The sequence below is a fragment of the Bison bison genome, unplaced genomic scaffold (assembly GCF_000754665.1).
Source record: "Bison bison bison isolate TAMUID 2011002044 unplaced genomic scaffold, Bison_UMD1.0 scf7180017864228, whole genome shotgun sequence".
NCBI classification, from domain to species: Eukaryota; Metazoa; Chordata; class Mammalia; order Artiodactyla; family Bovidae; genus Bison; species Bison bison.
In genome coordinates this window covers 5,796,056-5,806,075 of record NW_011494800.1, presented here as the reverse complement: position 1 = coordinate 5,806,075, position 10,020 = coordinate 5,796,056, and the positions used below count along the sequence as shown (strand labels likewise).

At 43.1% G+C, this 10,020-nt stretch overlaps 1 protein-coding gene across 3 annotated transcripts in view; it reads left to right on the top strand.

Moving 5' to 3' along the window:
- The window catches only part of LOC104992927 (placenta-specific gene 8 protein-like), a 50,895-nt gene that overhangs the window by 25,306 nt on the left and 15,569 nt on the right, over positions 1 to 10,020 (top strand). The gene's annotated exons all lie outside the window — the stretch shown is intronic.

The window sequence follows — 10,020 nt, the reverse complement described above, 5'->3', positions numbered from 1 at the left end:
CTTTTTAAAAACAGGGCAAGACTATGAATCAAAATTTCTCAGCCTTGACGCTAGTGAGTCAAATGATTTCTTGTTTGTGGGAATGGGTACGAAGTGGAAGAGAAGGGAAGGGACAGAGAGAAAGGAAGAGCCTCCCTGGCCTCTACCTACCAGGTGCCAATAAGCCGTTGTCCCCCTACCCTGAGCTGTGACAACCAAAAAAATACCAGACATTGCCAAATGTCCCCTGTGGGCAAAATCACCCCTGATTGAAACTCACTGGTATAAATGAATCAATAAACGTAATACTGAATATGTAGGGGAAGAAAAGCTTTCCTCAACCCTCTTAGGGTCCCTGGCTGGGTCTGAAAATTAAACTAAGTTTGACAGGGGAAATGCAGGCAAAAGTTATTAAATTTTAACATGTTCATGGGAACTTTTGCAAGAAAATTAGACTCAAAAAAGTGACCAGAGCAGGAAACTTTTATACCTTTAGACAAAGAAACCATAAATTTGTGAAGAGTTGACAAGATAAGAGGGTTTGCCCGAGGGGTACTAAATGGTGAAAAAGTAACAAGGTTTGCTTATTCTTAGCCCTAAATCCCATTTCTGGTGCTAAGGATGTCTGCCTTCCTTCTGGTTCAGAGAGGGTACCTTTCTCTTACTTACCTCTTGCTTTTTGGGAAGACAGGTGAAGGGAGAGACCTTCCTGCTTTTGCTATTTTCTCAAACCCCTTCAGGGGCTTCCCCAAAGGTGGCGCTAGTGGTAAAGAACCCGCCTGCCAATGCAGGAGACTCAGGAGACCCAGGTTCAATCCCTGGGTCGGGAAGATGCCCTGGAGAAGGAAATAGCTACCCACTCTACTATTCTTGCCTGGAGAATCCTTTGGACAGAGGAGCCTGGTGGGCTACGGTCCATGAGGTCGCAAAGAGTTGGACATGACAGGCAACTTAACACGCCTGCAAACTCCTTCAGCTTCAGTATGCCAAGGTGTCATATTTTAGGGTACTGGGTCCTGAACCCCACCAAGAACCTAGTAATTTCTAAGCTATGTGGAGGCCACTGTCTTTGAGGGACACAAAGATCACTGAAACCTACTGACCACACTAATAAAAGCCAAAAATAAGCCCCCCAAAAAAGAAAATGGAAGTTCTCAGAGTATGCATAATTAGATATAGCTCATATCTGAAGTTATTATAGCTACTGTAGCTCTCCTAATGACTCTGCGGAGAAGGAAGTGAAGGCACTATTGAGAGAAAAGGCACAGAGGTAGCCAAGTATCGATGGATAGAGCTATGGTTAGAGCCCAGCATCCTGAGCCCCAAGTCCAGGGGGCTCTCCACCACACCACCAAAGTGTTGTTGAGCAAGTTCAAAGGAGGGAGAGAGGCAAACCCAACTTGGAGGATTTGGAGTGGCTTCTTGGAGGAGATAGCATTTGAGATGCGATGTTGACTGCTCAATAGAGAAAGTGGAAGCATGAACTCACAGCAGGAATTGCATAGATGGAAAGCTTGCAGAGTGGTGAGGAAGCTGACCAGATACAGAAAGGAGAGGGTCGGGGAAGGACTAGGAAAACAGAGTGTGTTGTGCTGCAAAGAGCTTCTGAGGGCAGGCTTATGGGGCTTGGCTGTGAAAAGGTAGTCATTCCCTAGAACCACGTATGCCTGACAGCCCTTCATAACTTAGATAAAAGTAGAGAAGAAGCTTAATGAATTAGGTCACCAAAGAGATTAGTAATGGTAGAATGATAGTGGGGGCCTGGAGGGATCCAATTTATCAAGTGATCATTATGCTCTACCCTGTCCCCAAATTAAAGGCTTTAGTGAGCCAAGTCCCCTTCACCGTCTTGATGAAAGGAGGGTAACTGAACTTTGCTGGTGTCCGAAAATTTCCCAGTCTTGCACTATCAAAAACGCAAGGGATGGGTGGGACAGAGAGGGGGGTGGAGGGAGGCTCCAGAGGAAGGGGCCATAGGTATACTTAAGGCTGACCCACATTGTTGTATGGCAGAAACCAGCACAACACGGTAAAGCAGTTAGCCTCCAACTAACAAAAAAATACAAGAGGGCTCCTCATTTAAGCGTTAGCAGGCATGAGCACCATTTTAACCATGAGGAGAAATGTTTTCGAGTGACCTTTTAAAAATAAAAAGATTTAGCTTCCATTAGAAAATGCCATACCATCAACTTCGCATAATCATTTTAAAATTACCTTACGACTGAGAGTTCTCATTGTTCTGGCTAAGATTTCAGAAATGACACAATTGGTAGGACATTAGGCAGCATCCTACTAGGATACAGACAGCAGCGAATTCTTATGCGATCCAGATAATTGGCTCCAGATGCGGATTCGGGCCTGCCATGGGGGCTGGGTGCTGGAAAAGATCGAGAAAGGAGATGTCTTCCTAGTGCAGGGGCTGACGGTTTCTGGGGCCGGCTACAGGGGGTTGGAGGTCAGATGGTGATGTGAGACTAATCATCTCTCTTCACTCCCAGTCTGTAAACCAAAAGGGACCATTTCCTCCTCTGTCTCCTAACATCACAGTCCAGTGGTTAAGACTCTGCTTCTGATGCAGAGGGCATAGGTTCAATCCTTGGTCAGGGAACTAGAATTCCATATGCCATACAGCACAGTCAAAAAAAATTTTTTTTTAAAAAGAAATGACACTGTAGGGGAAGAAAAATAATTTTCCCTCTAACCATCTATCTTCTCAGCTGGGGCCCTGGAACAAAAGATAAAGAGAAAAGCAGAAGTTGATTAACACCTATATCTCATATACATGGGAGAAAAGAAGGAAAACTGTAACTCTCAGCAGTGGCTTAGACTTCAGGCTTAAATATCATCTTCTGCTAAAAGCAAAAGAGAAGCTGGGAATGGACCAGTTATGGGGAGGAGGCCAGGTCAACAAGAATAAGGTTTGTTATGCAGAAAAGGGCCTGGTCCATCCAAGAGTTTCTTATGATTTATTTCTTATTAGAGTCATTCTTCTTTTCTTGGTAGGACAGGGAGACCACCTTACAAATGGTGATCTTCTTTCTAAATATACATTTCCCTTCAAGCATGACTTCTACTCTGTTTCCTATCTTCTCCTGAGTCTAATGTTTCTCAAAATAATCAGCTCAAAATAACTTCCCTGGTGGCTCAGACAGTAATCTGCCTGCAATGTGGGAGACCCAGGTTCAAGCTCTGGGTCAGGGAAGATCCCCTGGAGAAAGAACTGGCAACCCACTCCAGTATTCTTGCCTGGAGAATCCCATGGACAGAGGAGTCTGGTGGGCTACAGTCCATAGGGTCACAAAGAGTCGGACACAACTGAGCAACTAACATACACACACACACACACACACACACAACTGTAATCCTAACAAGGCCAAAATGGCATTTGGGGATGCCATATTCTGGTTACAGTATAACTGGTCGAGTGTGACGTGGAGGCTGCAGAATTCTGCTTAAGACACATTGGAGCTGGGGGTGATGGAGTGGGATGCACACTTAGACCAGGGGCTAGAAGACAGGCCTGCTGTGGGTCGCTAGATGCTGCAGAATCTCAAAGTGATCAAAAGCAAGGCCTTCTCAACTGCCTTTATGTAACTTCCTTGTTCCAGAAATGGGTGGCATAGAACCCTTGGAATGATCTGGTAGGAAGCTGAAAGCCAGAAAGAGGTGGACAGAGGAAAAAAGAGGGGAAATCAAGGGAATTAAGAGTCCTGGGAAGCCCTAGTGAATGAATGATAAGCAACAATCTCACTCGACCCTATCAAGATAGATCAGACTGGCTGAGAGAAATAGAGCCCATGTGAGACCCAGGCAAGTCAATGAAACTCCTTCCACGAGACAGAGGGCTTGATGGAATAGAAGAACTCTGACTTTGGCTTTAGCTCACCTGGCATTGAACCAGACTGAGCTACTTAACTTCTCCAAGTATCAGATTTCAACACAGGAAGCAAGACTGTTGCAAGGGCAATATCACACATCAGATTGCCAAACATGGAAACTGGCAATAGAAACTGCTCAATAAATTTCAGTTTTCCTTCCTCTATCCATGAATGAACAATTATACGTTCCCAGAGGAAATGCTCTTAAATAATTAAGCTGCTGCTGCTGCTGCTAAGTCGCTTCAGTCGTGTCTGACTCTGTGCGACCCCACAGACGGCAGCCCACCAGGCTTCCCCGTCCCTGGGATTCTCCAGGCAAGAACACTGGAGTGGGTTGCCATTTCCTTCTCCAATGCATGAAAGTGAAAAGTGAAAGTGAAGTCGCTCAGTCGTGCCCGACTCTTAGCGACCCCATGGACTGCAGCCCACCAGGCTCCTCCATCCATGGGATTTTCCAGGCAAGAGTACTGGAGTGGGGTGCCATTGCCTTCTCTGAAATAATTAAGCTAGAAATCAAATAAACCATTGTCCTTTGGGACGTTATGGCAGGGGAGGCGGGGGTGGGGGTGGTAGTGAAGAAAAGGGCCTAGTACACAACCTAGAAAAGCCCACTATTTTCACCTCCTCACCATCACTTCCCATTCCTGTAAGTTTGGGGAGCAGTAACTGCCCCTACACTGGTATTGAGTTCAGTTCAGTTCAGTCACTCAGTCGTGTCCGACTCTTTGTGACCCCATGAATCCCAGCACGCCAGGCCTCCCTGTCCATCACCAACTCCCGGAGTTGACCCAAACTCATGTCCATCGAGTTGGTGATGCTATCTAGCCATCTCATCCTCTGTCGTCCCCTTCTCCTCCTGCCCCCAATTCCTCCCAGAATCAGAGTCTTTTCCAATGAGTCAACTCTTCGCATGAGGTGGCCAAAGGACTGGAGTTTCAGCTTTAGCCTCATTCCTTCCAAAGAACACCCAGGACTGATCTCCTTTAGAATGGACTGGTTGGATCTCCTTGCAGTCCAAGGGACTCTCAAAAGTCTTCTCCAACACCACAGTTCAATATTGCTTGGGACATAATTTTCAAATTTAACTGAATAATCTGTATTTTTTTCATAAATGTGATGACTCTATTTAATCACTTAACCCTAGTTTCTGTTTTTCTCAATTTTAAACCTAGGTGTCTGCTTCCCAGATTCTTTAGAAGCCTATGAGTAAAAAGAAAGATAGTGGCATTTCCAGATATGGGCTAGGATGTGGAGCAACTGGAACTCTCATACATTACTGATGGAGGTAGCGCCACTACTTTGGAATACAGTCTGGCACTATTTACAAACCTTGGGACCCAACAATGCCACTCCTAGATATAGATATAACAGAGATGCATACATAGTTCCCCTAAAGATATGTACAAGAATGTTCATAGCAGTGTTGTATTATTGGTAACAGTCCGGGCTGGAAACAATACAATGATAGCATGGATCAAGAAATTGTGGTATGTCTATAAAACGAAATCTTATACAGCAATGAGCAAAAGAAGCAAGAAATAGAAGAATAAATAATGTTTATTATTCAATAAATATAAGGCTCAGACACAGGCAAAATGAGCTTCTGATGTTAGAAGAAAGGATAGAGGTTGCCTCTGGGTGGAGGGCTCGACTTCTGTAAGAGTAAGGAGGGCTTCTGGGGTTCTATAATATCCTAGTTCTCGATTCAGGCTGTGGTTTCAAGAATTCACTTGATGAAAATTCATCAATCATGTTTACAATTTCTATCCTTTACTGTATATATACGCCCTGGAGAAGGGAACGGCTACCCACTCTAGTATTCTGGCCTGGAGAATTTCATGGACAGAGGAGACTCACAGGCTACAGTCCATGTGGTCGCAAAGATTAGGACACGACTGAGCAACTTTATATTGCATTTCAATTAAAGGGCTATTTAAAGAAAAAAGAAAACAGTAGAACTGGAGAGGTTCAACTGTCAACTAGGAACAATAAGCAGAAGGAAGAGACAAGAGGCAGGTTTGGGGGCAAGTCCCAGCAGGACTTGCCACACAGAAGAAGCATTACCGAATAGAATGTGAACAAACCTGTGAGGGGACCAATATTCTGTGCTGATCCTTGAGTTCCAGCACATGCATTTTGAACATTTTTTTTAATATCTATTTATTTGGCTCTACAGGGTCTTAGTTGCGGCTTACGGGACCTAGCTCCCAGACCAGGGATGGAACCCAGGCCCCCTGCACTGGGAGCATTGGACCACCAGGGGAGTCCCCACTTTGAACATTTTTGAACTCAGAAGCAATAAGTAAGGTTTCATTTCTCACAAGGACTGCTTATCAGTGTCTGCTAGGAGACTGCATTCAACAGGCTTCAGGCTCATGTTTCCACCCCATTTTTCTTAAAAAAAAAAAAAAAAAAGTGCTTTCAGGATGTTTAGAAATATCCTTGGCCTCTATACACTTCTCATCCAGTTGGGACAACCCAAAATGTCTCCAGACGTTGCCCAATGTCCCCGAGGAGTTGAAATCATCTCTGGCTGAGAACCAGTTCTCTACATATGTATTGTAAACTCCAGGTCAAGTTTTCATTGACTGATTTTAAGATATTAAAAATACATACATATATACATGCATACATTAAAAAATAAAAAAGCAGTTAGTCACAAACTGTCTAGCTTACTGAGACCCCAAAATTCACCTGAGAAGGGATCCTCTAGGAAAATACTGAACAGGGTTTGCTCATTTCAACTGGTCCCTGATTGATAGAGGGCAATGGGAAGAAGAATGAAGTTTCTGGAATCCCTTAGAACTGAATTCAAATCACAGCCCTGCCAGTCTGTCACTTTAGACATGTGGCTTTTTTCCCCTTTGAAGACCAATTTTTAAAAATATTTATTTATTCATTTGGTTGTATCAGGTCTTAGTTGAGGCTTATGAGATCTTTTTAGTTGGCAGCGTGTGGGATCTAGTTCCCTGACTGGGGATCGAACCTGGGCCTCTTACTTTGGGAGCATGTGCTTTTGGCCACTGGACCGCCAGGGCTTATTTTCTGTGTGGCTTATTTTCTGTTTCCTCTATCAATGCTCTTTCTTCTGCAGCCTTGTGGGAAAACTACACACACTTTACAATTCCTACAAGTATAAAAGAAGTATGGGACGGGGGAAGTATTGTCTCCTCCAGGGCCAAGTACCACTGTTTTTATTTAACTAACATTCATGAAGTATTTACTCTGCCAAGATTCCTTCGAAGGACTTTTCAAACATCAACTCATCTAATCTTCATGACAACTTTGTAACCTGGGTACTATTGATATCCCGCCTTTCACAGATGAGGAAACTGAGGCACAGAGAGGCGAAGTAACTCACCCAAGGTCATGAGCTGGAGCCTGGGGCCAGAGTCCACGACCTTAACCACTTGATCATGCTTCTCGGTCCACTTTCTCATCTTTTGGTTCCTATAACATTACCCATAAGATGCTCCCCATATCTTTTCTCTGAAGAGACTAAGGAGAGGATGTGGAGCCAACATGCAATCTTTGAGACAAGCTACATTTTCTCATCCATAAATTAAAGAAGTTCGACTAGCGATCATGATTTTTCCTTGGCCTTGGCACTTAGTCTCTTTGCTTCAGTTTTCTTGTCTGCAGTGAAAAGAATCTTAACAGCCTAATGCCCTGAGTGCTCTGGCCTGCTGTGAATATTAAATAGAGACCAGTGTGAAGTAGGAGCCAAACATGAGAAGCATGGCACTCTATATAAGCATCAGCTATGGTCATATCTACAACATACCACATTCAGATTTTTTCCATCAGTGTTCACTGGCACTTAGATGCTCTCCCATGTGTGTGGTGATTTGCAGCTTTCAAAACGTCTTCACGTACGTATTGTTATCTGAGCTTCCCAAACACTAGCAATGACTAAAATCCAAGCTTTCTGACTTCTGACCCATTGATCCCAGGTGCTTTTCTGTATCAATAAGTCATGCATGGACACTGCTACTTGGCAGCATTTAGTTTAAAACAGACAATGTCAGGTCATTGATACACAGGGAACACGGGGTTTAATAGACATAGTCTCATCACATTAACACGACAAAGAAGAAAGTCAGATTGTACTCATTTTAAAGATGCTAAAACTGATGCTCAGAGAATTTAGTTTAATTGTCTGAGAACACAGAGCAGGTGGAAAATAGATTTGAATCCAGCTTCATTTGTCTCCACCAGTTCCTAACCGTGATCTAGGCCCTAGCAAGTCAGAGTGTGGGCCAGATGCCAACAGCATTGACACCACCCACGAGCTTGTTAAAAAGGCAAATCTTGGGTCTCACTCTGGATCTACTGAATAAGGATCTGCTTTCTAGAAGGACTCCTTGGTGAGTCCTGAGCACATCATAATTTAAGAATCACTGACCTCTATTGCCCCTCAGTGAAGGTCTATCTCTGATATTCAGAAGTGCAAAATCTGTAAATAAGCACATATATGCACACATACACATCCATATACACATATATTGTAGGGTGTTTTTAAAACATACCTCTTCCCTGGTAGCTCAGACTGTAAAGAATCTGCCTCCAATCAGGAGACCCAGGTTCGATTCCTGGGTTGGTAAAATCCCCTGGAGAAGGGTATGGCAACCCACTCCAGTATTCTTGCCTAGAGAATTCTATGGACAGAGGAGCCTGGTGGGCTACAGTCCATGGGGTCGCAAAGAGTTGGACATGACTAAGCGACTTCACTTTCACTTTTCAATTTCATGCATTGGAGAAGGAAACGGCAACCCACTCCAGTGTTCTTGCCTGGAGAATCCCAGGGACGGGGGAGCCTGGTGGGCTGTGATCTATGGGGTCACACAGAGTCGGACACAACTGAAGCGACTTAGCAGCAGCAGCAGCAAGAAGCTAACACTTTCACTTTTTCTAAAAATTTTACTTTAAGAAAGGGAATTTAGGGATTTTAAAGCAAGTGGCATGAGTCCCTGTGTTAGACTGGGAATTGAATTAATAGATACTTACTACATACCAGGACAGATGTTTTCATATATAGCAATGTCAGCATTTGCCCATTCCAGGTTTTGTTTTTTTTTTAATCAATACTTCTTATTTAGGAAATTATTCACTCTTTTTTTTTTTTTAATTAAACCCAGAAAATTTTATCCTTACCCTAAACGACTCAACACAACAAATACATGAAGCACTAGAAGAATATTTAAGATACAATTTTTGCCCTGGAGTAATTTTTAGCTTTGGGGTCTCTAGGGAAGTACTTAAGGACAGTTTTCCTTTTTGATATATTGGCTAAACTGATTTTGGTTACCTATACTGATAACCAAAACATTGTTTTTTTATTATAAAGCAGTTTTCTGTCAAGAACATAGTCTTGCTGGTACATTGCTCTTTATTTAATAGTATACACACACCCGTAGCAGAAGCAGCTTTCTGTATATGTTAACTATACTGATTTTCCCAGTAAATAATTTTTAAAGTAATGGATAATTCTTTCATGAGGCCAGGAGTATATCTGTAACATTCAGAGCTGAACCACACATTACCTATACAACTTACTCTTATTTGTTAACCATTTCTTACGTATCATGTGCCAACTCTGATCAAACAGTAGGAGCATCTGATACCCTGTCTTGTGAAGATACATCCCGCAGGAGCATTCTAGGATTGATTAGCAACGTCTGCTGCGAGTATAAGAAAGAGATCCTGAAGTACCCTTGTCATGCACTCTGACCCTGTTTCCTGGTGCAAAAAGCAAATCTCTTTACTGTTCCTCATGCCTTCCACACTCTTTTTGCCCCCTAGGCATTTCCTCACATTATTTTCACTGTCTAGAATGTCTACTATCTTGCCTATACAAGAATCACATACTCTCCAGTCAGCCTTCCCAAGTTTCTCCAGAACAAATGATAAAAACAACAACAACAAAAAAAACCAAGAAACCTGTTCCCAAATCATATGTTTGGACTTCAGCTCAGGTCCCTGGGTCAGAGGTTTATCTTACATCCCCCATGGGGTCAAAGAGATTCACAAAATAGACTTGTTTTTTGCTTCTTTTTTTTTTTTTTTTTTACACTTTTATTTGTTATAATAGTTTCAGGCGAACAGCGAAGGGACTCAGCCATACATATGCATGTATCCATTCTCCCCCAAACTCCCCTCTGTC